Raw genomic sequence first — 17,123 nt, 5'->3', positions numbered from 1 at the left:
TGGAAAAATATATCATTTTACTTAGTAGACTTATTATGAGATCTTGCGGGCTGTTGATTTTTAACAAATCACTCGATATAAACTGAGAACAATTTTGTGGCTGAACAAAATCTTTGAAAACATGAGTCCATGAGATAAAAGGGGATTCCTGTGGGAAAAAGTTGCAAAATCCTGGACTCAATCTTAAACTTAATGTCCTGATTCTCTTGTTCACTGATTCTCATAACTATCCCAAGATTTGATCATTTATAAAAATAATAGCTAAAAATTTTGGATGCTTTACTGTGAGTCAAGCACTGTGCTTAGTGTTTCACATGCATTATTTTATTATTCCCACAGCATCCATCATAGGTATGTTTAAAGATTAGTAGAAATAATTTTACAGATGAGCAAACTGAGTTTTAATAAGTACCTAGTAATTACACAATTAGTAAGTGGTGTTGTCTTACTCCAGAGACCTGGTGTTTAACCACTAAGTCACCTCCTTTCATATTTGATATTAGGTTAACAGTTGCTTGTGGGCTCCAGGGGTCCCTCTCTTTTTGTTATAACACCTTAACAAAAACCAATAGGATAATGCTGAGAGAGGCAGATGCTGTCCCAGGTGAGTACCTCACATATGTAGGTTCATATGAATGCTTCCAAGTGGTGCCCAAGTCATCTTCTGGAAGAGTCCTGTGTCTCTTACATTTACAGCCAACTCAGATTATGAGTGCACAAACACTCTGCTCACCTCACCCGGGACCAGGACACTGACCCGCAACTCTCACAGTCCCAGCCAACAAAGGACCACGCCATGGATCCAGATAGCTTGTGCCTGCTCAGGCTCCCCCGCGTATTTGATCCACGCCATGGATCCAGATAGCTTGTGCCTGCTCAGGCTCCCCCGCGTATTTGATCCACGCCATGGATCCAGATAGCTTGTGCCTGCTCAGGCTCCCCCGCGTATTTGATCCACGCCATGGATCCAGATAGCTTGTGCCTGCTCAGGCTCCCCCGCGTATTTGATCCACGCCATGGATCCAGATAGCTTGTGCCTGCTCAGGCTCCCCCGCGTATTTGATCCACGCCACGGATCCAGATAGCTTGTGCCTGCTCAGGCTCCCCCGCGTATTTGATCCACGCCATGGATCCAGATAGCTTGTGCCTGCTCAGGCTCCCCCGCGTATTTGATCCACGCCATGGATCCAGATAGCTTGTGCCTGCTCAGGCTCCCCCGCGTATTTGATCCACGCCATGGATCCAGATAGCTTGTGCCTGCTCAGACTCCCCCGCGTATTTGATCCACGCCATGGATCCAGATAGCTTGTGCCTGCTCAGGCTCCCCCGCGTATTTGATGCATTAGGAACCTCAGGGGCTCATAGCTTTGAAAGTCTCTGAAAAGGCAATTAACCAAAAGTGTGCTGACTTTATTTAGGAGAATCTTTCTCAATGCAAAAGAAGAGAATGACTTAAAAAAAATGTAATAACAATAATCACTATATTTTGAGAAACTATTCTTTGCAAAACACCTCCTTGGGAACTTATTTAATTGTCAAACAGCTCTGTGGAGTATATGTTGCAGTTCCCATTATAGACAGGAAAATAGATCCAGAGCATTTAACTTTCCGAAGGTAAACTCAGAAGTAAGTGCAGACAAGAGTGAAGCTCAAGGAGATCTGATTACAAAATCCATAATCATTCCTCTATACCAAGTGCACTTCAGAGAGTCATAATCTTTGAGCTTCTATTCAGCAATGACTGTATTGCTTTAGAAGTGGATTTCACTCATCCTGAGTGTCTATACAGATAGACTTTGTAACAAACATATTCAGTCTCACTTTTCATCAACTGATTACCCAATTTTTAAGTGACAAGAAAGGTGTCAGATTGGCTAATGTTCCCAAAAGCAACTTGTCAAGTCTGTCCATTATGTATCATAATATTTATGGAGTACTTAGTATGTGCCAGGCACTCTGCTGAGTGCTTCAAAGGAGTCATTTTATTTTAATCTTCACGACAATCTTCTGAAGTAAATGTGATTGTTATTCCAATTTTAGAGATGAGTTATCTAAGACTTAGAAATGTTTGCACATACATTGTTCAAGGTCACAAAATCTGAGGGTTGTAGAGCCAAGATTCAAACCAGTTCTCTCAGTGCTCAATATCTATCCTCAAACCTGCATCTCTACCTAGCATTCACTTTATTGTAAATACTCTGCTAGGTACTAGGAACAAGAGATAGAACTAAGGCATGAGACCTGACCTCACGAAGAGTGTAGTTTATTAGGAGAAACCAAATCTTTGTAAACAAGTAAGTACAATAGGTTATGATAGAATTATCTATCATGCCTCATAGTGGGAGGCAGGCCAGAGTGGACAGCTTGCTAAGAGCAATGAGGGAAGCATTCTGTGTGCTATGAAATGTTTTAGACAGGAGGGAAAAACATGTTGGTGTGCTTGAAGATGCAGGGACAGTTACCATGTGGGAGGAAGATTTCTGGCAATGAAAACGAAACTCCCAACTATCAACGCATAGAAGCAGGGAATGGAATGACTGGAGGGTGGAGAAACTGTCGCAAGTGTGTCAGATCTATCTGGAGTATGTCGTGTATTTGTTGGAATGATGTTGGATAAGATTGCAGAGGGCTTTTAATGTCACACTCAGAGCATTCTCTGAGACAATGGCTTCACCTAGGCCAGTATTAAAAGTTTGAAATGTCAGGGGCTATGGCAAAATGCTTAGATGTTAGACAAGCAACTAACACCTCTCAAATCCATATGTTTGCAGCAAGCCTGAATAATGAATGCATAAACACTCTACTCCACCCCTACTTCCAGACCAGAAAAACGAGGAAAGAGAGACCTCCTAGAGATGCAAAGTGACTATTGGGAATTATAAAGCAAATCAGTGGGCAAGACTGAATCTAAAACTCAGTACCTCTGACTCCTCATTCTGTGTTCTTCCTACCACAGCAAATTCCTCCTAAGCCTCCTCCCACCATGACATAAATCCTCCTTCCCTTTAGGCATTTTTGCTGTTAGGTAGATCTTGAAGAGAAGCGGTAAATAACCCTTGACCTCCCGAGCCTCATGCCCTAATCCACCCTGTCCTCTCATAAAGATGGTTGATAACCTAGTGAGAGGGGAGCGTAGGTGGAAATGAGACAGCTTTGCAGTGGGGACATTTCTATCTCAGGAAAACTCTTGGCTAGATGCTTGCATATCTCTGCATGAACTCTACACACACATATGTACACACACTTTATTTACAGCCCAAAAGACATTCACATTTGAAATATTTATGCTTGCTGTTCATTTTGCTTAGAATATTCTTTTACTTCCATTAGTTGCTCAAAAACATATCACCTTCTCTGAGAGGTCTTTCCTGATCACCCTTTTCAAAATTGTGCCCGTTCCTCATCCCCCAGCACTCTCTATCCCCTTTCCCTGCTTTATTTATATTTGTATTTATACATATTTATGCAAAAAGGGCACGCTTTGTCGCTTGTTTTGTTCACTGTTGGATGCAAGTGCTTAGAACGGTATCCGGCACAGAGTAGGCACAAATGGTATTTGCTGAATGATCGAATACATGGACTGCCCTAATTCTCAAGAAGTATGTCAATCAAATCCCCATTCTAGTCTGCCCTAATGATGGCATTTAAGCCTTAAAGGAATTGTTTGTTGTCCCACATTACTTGCAGTAACTAGAAATCTCTGACTATTCTGTGCTATTCACAGGCACGTACAAGAAAAACCAAGAACAAATAGTTACAAGATATACAGTCTGACCACTGAAATATACAGACAAATTTTATTTCAAAATAGAGTGTATTTGTGAGGGAAGTGGTTTCCATCTGAGCAGCAAATTGTCTTTTATATTGACGAGTTGTTAGGAACCATGTCTCCAAAATCAATTGTGCCCATGATTAGAAGGTAGTCAAAGTAGAGACAGCACTGGGTCTTCAGGCTGATGACAAGGATTCAAATTCTATTTTACTGCTTACCAGCTGTCAAAAGACCTTATACAAATTATTTAATTATATTAAGTCTCAACCGTCTCACTTTTAAAACAAGAATAATAATTATAATTACTTAATAGGGCTTTTATAAAGATTAAAGGATATAAAGTTTTTAAACTACTTATCAGAGGACCTGACAAGTGAAAAACGTTCACTACATCATTGGCTCTCTAACTGAGAAAGCATAAGCTCCACGTGACATTTGCTAAATTGTAGCTTCCTGGGCCTCACTCCTTTGAGATTCAAATATAATAGGTCCCAGTTCCAAGGAATCTCTCCTTCAAGTAGTCCAAGTGATTCTGATGCAAGCTGATGCTATGTAATGTTTTGAGAAACATTGCAATATTGGCCACTATTATTAGAAAGTGTGGGAGATCAAGATTTGGCCACCCTGAAATATATCTTTTTACCTTGATTATTTTCTCTGATGGACATTTGACCTCCCCTACTAACTGCCTAAAGAATTTTGACATAGTAACTCCTTCCTGGAACAGATCTTCTATCTGATGGCTGTAATGTAATGTAAAATAGATGTTACAATAGAAAAGGCACCAACAAGCCCATCTTATCAAAAATTCTGTCTCTCTGGCCACATTCTCTGGATGGCCCTGGGTGGAGTTGCCAGACCAATATTTACATTTATAAGGGAAATCTCCATTTGTAAAGGTATCTCTCTCTCTGTATTGGGAAGAGGGGGGATGACTTCATTTCTAGAAACTTATCAATGTGGAAGGTGAGGCCTTAAATCTGCATAATAACCTTACTCTTGTTTACTGTGCTTTAGTGGTAATCTCCTGTAACTGACTTCCCCCCGCAACATCCTCCTTTGTCTTTAGCTGAACATGGTATTTAAGACGAGAATTTCTGCTATTGCATTGAGAAACAGTGTCCCTGGTTTCTCCCATGTATACATGTTATTAAACTTGGTATTATTTTCTCCTGCTAACCTGTCTTATTAATTATTTGGCCAGCCATAGGAACCTTAAGGGAAAGGGCAGAGGGGGATTCTCCCTCTTCCCCCACAAATGACAGTAGTCCTACTTTACAAGGGTGTGAAGATGAAATGAACTAATATGTGTATATACACAGGTATTTTGCAGGAAAGTAGACAATAATTTGGGGAGGCAATATAGACTGTTCAGCAGGAGATGTGGGGTCAGACAGATCTGGGCTGAATTCTGATTCCAACCCTGTATAACTTGGCCACCTTTGGAAACTTATTTAATCCTCCTAAGAATCAATTTCCTCTTCTATAATGTAATGCACTTCTCATCTATAATAATGAATTTCTTATAAGATCGTAGGGAGATTCAAGGAGATTAGAACAGGGTTTGACATCCAATAATAGATATTGTGTGCTGAGCATTTAATATTATGTTGGTTATTCAAGTCATATAATTGCAAAGTAGTGAAATCATTATTATGCAAAAGAGTGAATGTGGTAAAATTGGTAGCAATATAGCAATTATTTTTGCTATTTTCCTCTGCTAGTCAAGCCTCCTCTCCTTTGGCCCAGAGCTCTCTTGAGTCCAAATTGTCCATCATGGTGCCCACCCCATCTTCTGTTGCTTTCTTTATTTCTCTGTCTTATGCTCCATTCCTTTAAAAATAATTACAGACTTTTGCTGGGTCACTAACAGCTTTGGGAACTTGACCTCTGTGGATCTTCTCAATAGAAAATGTCCATACCACAGCACAAACACACACAAACAAAACAGTGCATATATTTTCACCGTGTTTCCTTTGAGGCTTAAACATGGATGCTAGGTTACAGGTTAAAGTTTTACTTTAAAAAAGGAGTCCTCTTCTGGCCAGTCTCACCTAGTGGCTATGATAACCTGACAGTCATGGTTGTTTGTTGTTTGACATTCTTTTTAAATGTACTTTGTGTCTTCTTGTCTTCTGGGACAAATATAAATTTTAAAAAATTTAAATTTTTCACATGTTATTTTGAACATGAGTATAGACATCTTTCGTAGTCTGCTGCCCTCTAGGGATCTTGAGATATTGACAAAAGCTCATTCCTTTGGTGAATGGTTCTCAATGGCTATTTTTGTGTGTGTGTGTGTCAACTGTATATTTTTATTTTCCATTCCTTCCTTGAACGTAAATTGCCCTTTCTCACCATGAGTAGTAGAGAAAGCTAAATCTTGCTTTTTCCTCTCAGCAGTTTCTGAAACTGCCATAGAATGATGATGGGGTATGAAAATGAGGCTTTGTAGCTCCTGCCATATAACAGAATGTAAACAGGTGTTGAGTCATTGTGGGGATAAAACAAAATTTCTATGCCATCAGTAATACCTGAATCAGACAACTTACTGAAATTCATAGCAAGACCTCATTCCAGCATTCCAATATTCAAATCAACTTTTTCCAGAATCTTTTATAACAGTTAGTAGATCCCAAGGGTTTTATATCCACAGAATTCCTCATGGTTTTGTAGTTTGAGGGAAATAGGAAACAAGGCAATTAAACAAAATTATACATTGACAAAGGCAGGTCAATTTTATTTAATAAGACTCAGAGAGGTTTTGTTTAGAGACTGTGTGAGTCTCCAGTGATAGATGAATTGAACCATAATTTTCCTGTATATTCAGCATTGAGTTTTGCTGAATTCAAATACATAAACATATGTATACATCTGTAACATATATATATATACACACATGTACATTTGAATATTGATAAGCACATGGGTACTGATATTTCTGTAGGGTGCTTGGATGTCTTCCATTTGTCCCTCTAGATTGACTGCCATCCTTTTCCATCACATTCTCTGCTCCAGGAGACCAACCTGTATCAACTGTATCAAGTAATTTGGCCAATGGGAGGAGGAACCGGAAGGAGAGAAAAGACTAAGTCAGAAGACTTATTCCGAGACTCGATCCCTGCACAGTCAATGAAGGCCACATTCATCCCTAAACCATTGTCCCAGCTTTTGTTTGGTTTTCCTCCCCATGAAATCTCTCTCCCTCTTTCTCTTGCTTCTGATAACTGCTCTTTTCCCTTCTCCCCTCAGGCTTAGATGTAGTAAGATGCTGTGTCAAAGGACTAGTCTATCATTTGTGATTTTCCCGTACTCTGTTCATATCTCTTTGTAAATAATCCCTTAATTAAATTCTCCTCAAATAGCCCAATTTGAGTGGTCCATCTCTTTCCTGACAGAACTCTGACTGATAGAATAATGAATATTAGGAGTAGCCCTAAAATCAAAACCTTCAACTGAGTCTCTGGGATTAGTTCGCTTACACATTTAAAGAATGTGCAGATATATTGCTTGCCAGAGAAATGGGACACTAGTAAGCCATGGCAGGTAGTGGCATCTTGATAATTTAAATTATCACCAGCAATGTCACAGTGTGAAGTGCAGCTGGAGGGCAAAGCACTGAGGGATCAATTGATTGTAGCATGAATCATGACCACAATAACATTGGTTGTAAAAATCATGGGGTTGTTTGAAATGAAAACTGATTATCCTATTGTAAACATGAAAGGTTTTGTTCAAACCTCAGCTGCAGGTTTGAAGGAGTTTCTCAACTCCTTTAGTCCTTCAGGAAAGATATGGTTGTGGTCCAGGCAAGAGCCTGATTGTAAGGGCTGCAGGGAACCAGTACCAAGTAAATGCTAAACATTGCCAAAGTTTTTATGGTAAGCTAAAAGAAATGATAGAGGAAAAGTTAGGACCATAAAATAATGGGATGAGGACACTGAGTAGACAGGGACAGAGTCGAAAACAAAAATCCTTGCCTGAAGAAGCAGTCCCTAACTTCCCCCAAGGCAATCAGCTTTTCCCTGGACAAAACTCTTTCAACGACTGCACTTAGGGAGTTACCTTATGAGCTGATGCGATTCTCCTCAACACTCAACCTCACCACTCCACACTGCCTCTGTAGTGAAAGTTAAATATCACTAGCCCCGATGAAGAAATCAAAGACTTACTCTTCAAGGAAATATATACTAAAAAAGTTATCAGATCTCACCAATCTGTACTGGCAGGAGTCTGGGAAGCACGTATGAGATTGGGTTCTAAAAGTGGTAAACCGAGAATGACATGTAAGGACTAATCAGCCAAATTTATCAACACAGGTGCATCTATACAGGATTCAAAAATTCACAGTGTTTCCTCAAGAACCTTAGGAATTTATACTATAATTAAACATTCAATATGCTTGATTCTCTTGACTATTTAAATACTTGCTGGATCAAAACTTTCCTAATGCAATGATGACAAACATGTTATTAACATCAATACCATAGGCTTAATTTATTTCTTCATAATGTCTATATTTAGTGTTATGACTTCCTAAGATTATTGATATGCTTATTTGTAATCTTTTTATGTTTTAGTAATATTATTTGGACCTTTCTTGGAGTTAAGGTAACCTTACAGGATACAAATTAATAAAAACATCTTCTCAGGGCAGCAGTATTTTTTTATTTGGAAAATAAAACAGTTTTCCTAAAGTAAATAAAACAGGAGCAATGTGTCAAAGGTTTATTTTCCTTTTTGATAGTTAAACTTTTAATATCAATATAATTTTTTATATCCACTGTTTTAAACAAAAGTTTTTGGTTATTCTGCAAAATGACATCTCCTTCTAAAATTATTTTTGCAATTCTCAGCCATCATTAAATAAACCATTTTATGTTGTTATTATTATATATTAACTTCATACATGAGATTTATTCAAGAATAATTTAATCTGTAAAAAGTTTATTCTAGTTAATAAATGTATTCAATCTTCACCTATTATATCAGAGATTGAGTCTGTATAATTAGTTCTTTTCATTTAAGAACTCTTATTTAACTCAGAATATTGGAATTACTCTGTTTTAACTTGGTTATTCTGTGTGACAACTGTTGCTGATTATTGTTAGTATTCAACAGTGCTGATTATTCCTTCCTAATCTTTGTAGCACTCCTACCGGAACTAATTGGAAAACATGGTTATTGACACTTATTATTTGCCTCTTATACTAACAGAACATGGACATACCTAAATTTATTTGAATTTCTATGTATTTCCATACACTATATACTTATTTAATCATACACTACCTTTTAAAATTCAATCATAATGAAATAATCTATTATATTTCCCCTTCTTTTGTTTTATTATTGCCTTCTAATATTCGCTACATATGCTTTTCTTTTTTTTTGAGTACCTTGAACTCCTTGGCTTTCATTAGTTCAATATATTGCAATTAAAAAATATATTATTTTGGTTATTACTGTGATTTTTTATTGATACTCAGAATGTCACAATGTCACCAGCATGAGACCATTTATGTTGCTTCCTTTTGACCCTGCCTCTATCACTTGTAGAAGCATTCACGTTTTCTAGACACAACAGAAAATTTCAGGTGCATGCTATTTATTTTCTCACTCTAAAACATAGACTGAGCTATCCTCTAAGAATTTCTGATCCTCTAAGAATTCTGAGCAGTAGTATTAGGGATACAAATTTAGGTCCAGAGTGTGCACACAGAGAATATCATGGGGTACAATGGGTTGTCTTCTTTTAGAATAAAAAGGGGGGTAGTCTGAGTTGCATCTCTGCTCTGTTTCATGAGAAGTGACTAGTAAATTGACTGACTGAGCAGGGACTTAGAATAAGACTGGAAAATTAATGACAAGGAAGTTGGCCAGAGGTATATGGACGAATCTCTTGGAAAGGACAGTGTGAGGATATTCATGATCCATTATAATTGGCCACTAGGGGACACCGACTGCAGAAAAGACATTCAGTAATCAGGTGGACAGATGGTCCACACTGAGAATATTGGTGGGTCTCTTTCCCTGTAATTAAATAGTGAGCACATTACAAATTAGCTGTGGTAGCAAGGATGAAAGCTATACAAGAACTTAACAAAGTTAGTTTCTCCTTTTTTTTCTTCCACTTTTAGCCATCTTTATCAAGACAATACTAATCAGAGACACCATCAACTTTTCTCACCTACTGGTACCACTGCTCTGTTTGTTATTCCCTAAAGTCTACTTTCTTCATAACAGCCTAAGCAATTTTAAGTTATAAATCACATCATAATATAGTGCTGCTTAAAGTCCTCAAATATTATAATCAGAATAAAATCTAAACTCCTTACCATGACCTAAAACTGTACTACTCCAAGTCTGCTTCACAAGCCAGCATCCTGAGCATCACCTGGTATCTTGTTCAAAAGGAAGACTCTCCACCCCTGCTTCAGACCTACTGACTTAGAATCTACATTTTAGCAAGAAAATGATGTGATTAATATGCAGTTTCAAGATTGAAGTTTGAGAAACACTCATCTAGAAGGTTTTGAATAATTTGTCCCCTACATAATTTTCTTTTTAAGACTACATGTATGTGTAAAATATATACATGCACACACACAGAGAAACACATATATGTGATATGTTGATATATAGACATACATATATAGATATATGTATCATATATATGTATGTTATATACCTCATACAGAAAAATGAACTAAGCAAAACATACAGTTTAATGAACTTTCACAAATTTAACACATCATTGTAACTGGCACCCAAATTTAAAAAAATAAAACATTACCAGTATCCCAGAAGTCATATTAATTCTCCTTTATAGTAAATTTCCATCCTTTCCCAAGATTAATCACCATCTTGACTCTTAATCATAGATTAGTTTTACCTGTTTTTGAGTTTTATGTAAAGGGAACCATATACTATGTACTTTTTTGTTTTTGTTTTCTTTCATGCAAGGTTATGTTTGTAAGATTCATTTATAGTGTTCCATGATGTTATAATTTATTCATTCTCATTGTTGTCTCATATTCCATCTTGAGATATATCACATTATGTTTGTCCACTCTACTTTTGATGAGCATTTGGATAGTTTCCAGTTTGAAACTACGATTAAAAGTGCATCTACTCTTGTATACATCATTTAGTGAACATATATACCCATTTCTTTTGAATATATACTTAGTATTAGCATGGCTGGGTCATTCAGCTTTAGTAATATTATTAAACAGTTTTCCAAAGTGATTGTACTAAGTTATATCCTCATTATCAGCATGTACCAACTCTAGTTGCTCTATATTCTCACAAAAATTAGCTTTTTTTGTCTTTTAAATTTTAGAGTTTCTGGTGAGTATGTAAAGTTATTGTACTGTTTTCTTTTTTTTTTTTACATCATCTAATTTTGATATCATCTCTTTCCTTTCTCTGCCCTCATTCTGTATCCAGACTCTTGCTTTATGGGCCTTCTGTCTTTTTCATACCAGGGCTGTGCACTATGAACTCTTCTGCCAATATTCACTTTGCCTGCTTCTCACTACTTGGGTTTCAACTCAAACACCACCTTCTTAGAGATGCCTCTCTGACAATCCAGGCCAAAGCAGCCTGTTACTCTTTTTTATCATAGACAATTTGATTTTCTTTTTTATTTCCAGCTTTATTGAGGTATAATGGACAAATAAAAATTGCATATATTTAAGATGTACAATGTGATATTTTGATATAAATAAATATTGTGAAATGATTATCACAGTCATATTAATTAAAATATCCATCATCTTACGTAGTTATTTTTTTTTTTGTGATAAGAACACTTAAGATCTATTCTCTTAACAAATTTCAAGTATAAAATACAGTATTATTAACTGTGGTCACCATGCTGTAAATTAGATCTCCAGAATTGATTCATCCTGCATAACTAAAACTTTGTACTCTTTGAACATCTCCCCATTTCCCCCACCCCCCCCAGCCCCTGGTAGCCACCATTCTACCCTCTGCTTTTTAAGTTAGACTTTTTTATATTCACTTACGAGCAAGATCATGAAGTATTTGTCTATTCTGTCTTTCTTTCTTAGCATAATGCCATCCAGGTTCATCCATGTTGTCACAAACAGCAGGATTTCATTCTTCTGCTGGGGCTGGAAAATATTCCATTATGTGTATATATATATTATATATAAAACTTATATATATAATGTATACGTATAAAATATATAAACCACATTATATCTATAACATATATAATATACATAAATCATATATATATGTAATTTATAAAATTATATGTAAAATTATTATATACATAAAATTTATAAAAATATATAAATCATATATAAAGATATATATTTATATCATATATATAAATCATATATATAAATCATATATATGTCAATTTTGAATGTCACAATCATATACATATATATATGTATATCACATTTTCTTTATCCATTCTTTGATCAACAGACACTTAGGCTGTTTCCTTACCTTGGCTATTGTGAATGAGATTGCAATGAACATAGCATCTCTTAGAAATACTGATTTACTGGTTTGGTTTCCTTTGGCTATATACCCAGAAATGGGATTACTGGATCATATGGTAGTTCTATTTGTAATTATTTGAGGAGCTCCATATTTTTTTCCATAATGGCTGCACCAGTTTACATTCCCACCAACAGTATACAAAGGTTCCTATTCCTCCACATTCACATTATCTTTTTGAAAATAGTCATCTTATAGATTTGAGGTGATATCACACTGAGGTTTTGATTTGCATTTTCCTGTTGGCTGGTGATGCTGAGCACTCTTTTTTATACCTATTGGCCATTTGTATGTCTTCTTTTAAGATGGTCTGTTTAGGTCCTTTGCCCATTTTTTAATTAGATTTTTTGCTTTTCTGCTACTGAGTTTTTTGAGTATTTTGTTGTCAGATTATGAATTGCAAATATCAGATTATGAATTGCAAATATTTTCTCCCGCTCTGTGCATTGTCTCTTCACTCTGTTGATTCTTTCCTTTGAAGTGCAGAAGACTTGTAATTTAAGGCAATCTCACTTGTCTATAGGTAAGAGTGGCATCCTTGTCTTGCTCCTGACCTTAGAGGAAAAGCTTGCAGTTTTTCACCATTGAGCGTAATATTAGCTGTGGGGTTGTCCTTCATGCCTTATTATGTTGAAGTCAATGCCTTCTAATCTGAATTTGTTGAGAGCTTTTATTAGGAACTGATGTTGAAGTTGTCAATTGCTTTTTCTGCATCTATTGAGATGGATCATGTGTTTCTTCTTTGATTCTGTTAACGTGTTATATCACACTTATTGATTTGTATATGTTGAACAACTCTTGCGTCATAGGGATAAATACCACTTGATCACGATGTGTGATCCTTTTAAGGTGCTGTTGAATTCCACTTGCTAAAATTTTATTGAGGATTATTGCATCTCTGTTCATCAAAAATATTGGCCTATACTCTTCTTTTCTGGTAACACCCTTGACTTTGATATCAGGGTAATGCTGGCCTCATAACATGAGTTTGGAAGTGTCCCCTCCTCTTCAATTACGTGGGAGAGTTTGAAAAGAATTTGCTTTAATTCTTCTTTATATGCTTGATAACATTCACCCATGAAGCCAACTGGTCATAGACTTTTCTTTGCTGAGGGGTTTTTGACAACTGCTTCAATCTCCTTACTCTTCATTGGTCTGTTCAAATTTTCTATCTTTTTCATGATTCAGTCTTAGAAGGTTGTCTTGTTTCTTGAAACTTATCCATTTATTCTAGGTTATCCAATTTGTTGGCATATAGTTCTTCACAGTTTTATGATCACTGAAAATTCATTTCTGCCATCCTGCTGACATCCCAGTTTGATTTTCTTCATGAATTTATCAGTATCCAATTTTATTCATTTATTTTTCACTAGTTTGTCATCTAATTAGTTTCATGAGAGTTTGTTATCTTACAGATTTTCTTGTGACTGCTTAATTCCCAGTGGAGTGCCTAATACATAGTAGGCCTTCAATAAATAATTGTTGACTGACTGATTTACAAAACAGGGCTTGCTTGAATCAATGGAATACCAATGACTACATTCAGTATATGGCCCTTTGATACTGAGTAATGTCCACTAGTCACAGAAACACTCAAGCTCTGCTCGTGGTAGGTCATGGATCATATTGTCTTAGGATCCCGTATTGCTTTAAGAAAATTCCATGGTTTACATAGGTCCCTGTGCTGACCACAGCCCTAGACAATGTACATATTAATGTGAGAAACCGTTAAGTGCTTTTCATATCACTTATGAACTACACAAACCTAGACAAGTGATCTGTCCTTTCTGGATTTCCATCTAGTGGAGTTCTCTCTATTTCCAGGAGTTATGAGGCTCAAATGAGAAAGTATACTTTAAAAGGTGTTATGTCTGCCGTGTATTGTTTTTCCTTTGCCTACTGAGTAGTTTCCGTCACAATTCCAGAGCCAATGCAGTCTGAGGAGAATGACACCTGGTGGGGATCTAATCTGGGAGACTCCAGCTTTATTAAAGCACAGTAGAATTGGACATTCCAAAAAGTCTTAGATGGATGTGGTAGTTTTTAGACTGTTTTCACACAACAGTTCTTAAAAGTTGGAATATAGTAGGGACAAGTGGGGAGGTAATGACATGAAACGTCCTAAGAGGATGAAGAATTTGGGCTAAGCTTTTTCTAAATCCACAAATGTGTCCTTTTTCCTAGTAAAAATAGTGGGAAAATAAGGCCTCAGTGGCTCACCTGGGGAGATTTTCAAAACGCCTAAGTCCTATTTGCAGAGATTCTGATTTAATTGATTCAGGATAGGGCCTGGGCACTGATATTAAAACCAAGCAAATACACTACAACAATTGACTATAGTGCATTCAGGATTTGAGAATCACCAGATTAAGTTATATTATTATGTGGAGGCATTATTTGACTCAGCTGGCTCTTTGTACTTTGAAGGGACTTAATAAATGTTAACTTTTTAGTTCATTTCCTTCCTCTCTTCCTTCCTGCCTTTATTCTTTCTTTTCTCCCATTTAGCTCCATAACAAAGGAGTGATGTAGTGGTCTAGATATTTTTATGCCCATTTTAAAAATGAATAAACTAAGGATCATGACAGTGAAATGATATGTCTGAGCTCACAAGACTAGTAAGTTCCCTGCTGGCTTTACTATTTCCTTATAAACAGTTTCTGTTTAATTGTTGTGCAATAACAGATGGTTCCAGAGTTTCCTATAATCAAGAAGAGATCTTAGGGCTCAAATTTGCTATGTAGATTATTGAAAGTATACTAAGATCATAACTATCTCCAAATTCCAGTTGATTCCAGGAAATGACTCTGTGTATAGTCTCTGAAGCCTGCTTTTCAGGTTTTACTGTTCTTATGATAAATGCACCCATTTTCATGATGACCAGTATTAGGCCATACAGAAGGATGAGGACACCCTGGTCTCTTAGAAGGCATGTTGTGTTTAACCGTGGCAAAGGTTCATACGTGGGGGAGAGAGAAGAGAAGGAACAGACAATAAATGCATCCATCAAGAATCCCTCAGAATGGGGCCGGCCCCGTGGCTTAGCGGTTGGGTGCGTGTGCTCCACTGCTGGCGGCCCGGGTTCGGGTCTGGGGCGAGCACCGACGCACCGCTTCTCCGGCCATGCTGGGGCCACTTCCCACATACAGCAACTAGAGGGATGTGCAGCTATGACATACAACTATCTGCTGGGGCTTTGGGGGAATAAATAAATAAATATAATTTAAGAATCCCTCAGAATGAATAAGTAAATTTTAATTACTGGTCTGGGACATTATCCCTCAAGAATCCAAAATTCAGCCTAAGGTCCTAAAATGAGAAAACGCAGATGACTCAGGGATTTCACTGTGTATGTATTCATTATCTTTATTTTTAATCTATAAAAGGGCTGAGTTGGGTTATACCAGTATCTCATTTGTGGTTATCATAAAAGAGGATTTATTTTATCTTCATGGAATTGTATTTTTTGCACGTGGATATCATGTCTGTTTTGTCTTTTGTGGGTTTCTGTTTGCATGAGTATGTGGTGAGGACTTTTTTGAAGCAGCTTATTTCTACACATCACTTACGGCCTTAGGGTATGTTTTGTCTGCCGTGCCTATGTTTACAATTGCTAGTGAGATTTAAAAAAATAATAGTAGTAATGGTAAAATAAAACCAGCAGTTGTCTAACTAAAGGAAATTTTGGAATTAGGCAGACTCGAGTACAAATTATGGCTCTGCTAAGTACTCTGTCTTTGATACAATAGTATAGCTGATCTTCAATGATCTCGTCGTCAAAATGGATGTAAATAGATTTTGGAGTTGTGAAGATGTGATTTACTATCAACAAAATACTTAAAAATTCTTATCATGTAATACAGAATTATAATAGACAGCAATTAATATTTTTTGGTGATTTTTGTTTTTTCATAGAGAAAGCTTTTTTTCTGGGGTGGGGGTGATTTATTTGCCTCTACTAAACATCCAAATTTGTTAACTTTTGTTACGATGTTTACCAGCGTAGCATTCTTCCTGCTGTTGGGGTTGGCCCCCTCTTAGAGTACAGCCTTCCAGGATCCCCTGCTTCCCTGTTCTCCTCTTTCCCTCTATGCTGTATCTTAAAGCAGATCCCAATCATTTGTTCAAGAGGACTTGAGAAACAAATTCACACTAAGTGGTAAATTACCATCTACAGTGTAATGTGTAAGCACTGTAAGGGGTGTTTTTATTCAAAAATGATCATTCCTTTTCTATTACAATTTTCATAACTCAGTGACAGATTCATTAGAAAAATATTTATGGGCTTCCTGGTAGTCCTTCCTAATTTCTGTCTTAATTAGGTAAGGGACAGAAAAATGATGTTATCTCTACTCTTCTCAGTCCTTAAACTTCTTAGTCCTTAAATTGATTTTTTAATAATACATTTCATTGATTGATGAACTGATAACGAATGAAAGGACATTATAAATTTTGGCAATACTAAACACACATAGGGATTGTACGATTTTGTATATGCTCTAAACGTCTCTACAGGGATATAGCAAGTACTTCCCTTATGATTATGTCTCATAGTCCTTCCATGCTTACAACACAAGTATATTTCTAGCAAATTGAATAAACTTGAAGTTTACATAATATTGTTGGCTATAATTTACTAAGCTCTTACTATGTGCCAGATGCTATGCTAAAACTGCTAGGTGCACTTTCTAATGTAAGCAAGATAATCCTATGAATTAAGTATCATCCCACTTAACAGGAGAAAAATGAGCTTAGAGAAGTTTAGAAACTCACCCAAGTGACCCAGCCAAGAATTTATGGAGTCAGAATT

This window comes from Diceros bicornis (assembly GCF_020826845.1).
Source record: "Diceros bicornis minor isolate mBicDic1 chromosome 12 unlocalized genomic scaffold, mDicBic1.mat.cur SUPER_12_unloc_1, whole genome shotgun sequence".
Lineage (NCBI taxonomy): Eukaryota > Metazoa > Chordata > Mammalia > Perissodactyla > Rhinocerotidae > Diceros > Diceros bicornis.
The sequence above is the reverse complement of the archived record's forward strand: the minus strand, read 5'-3'. Positions refer to the sequence as shown.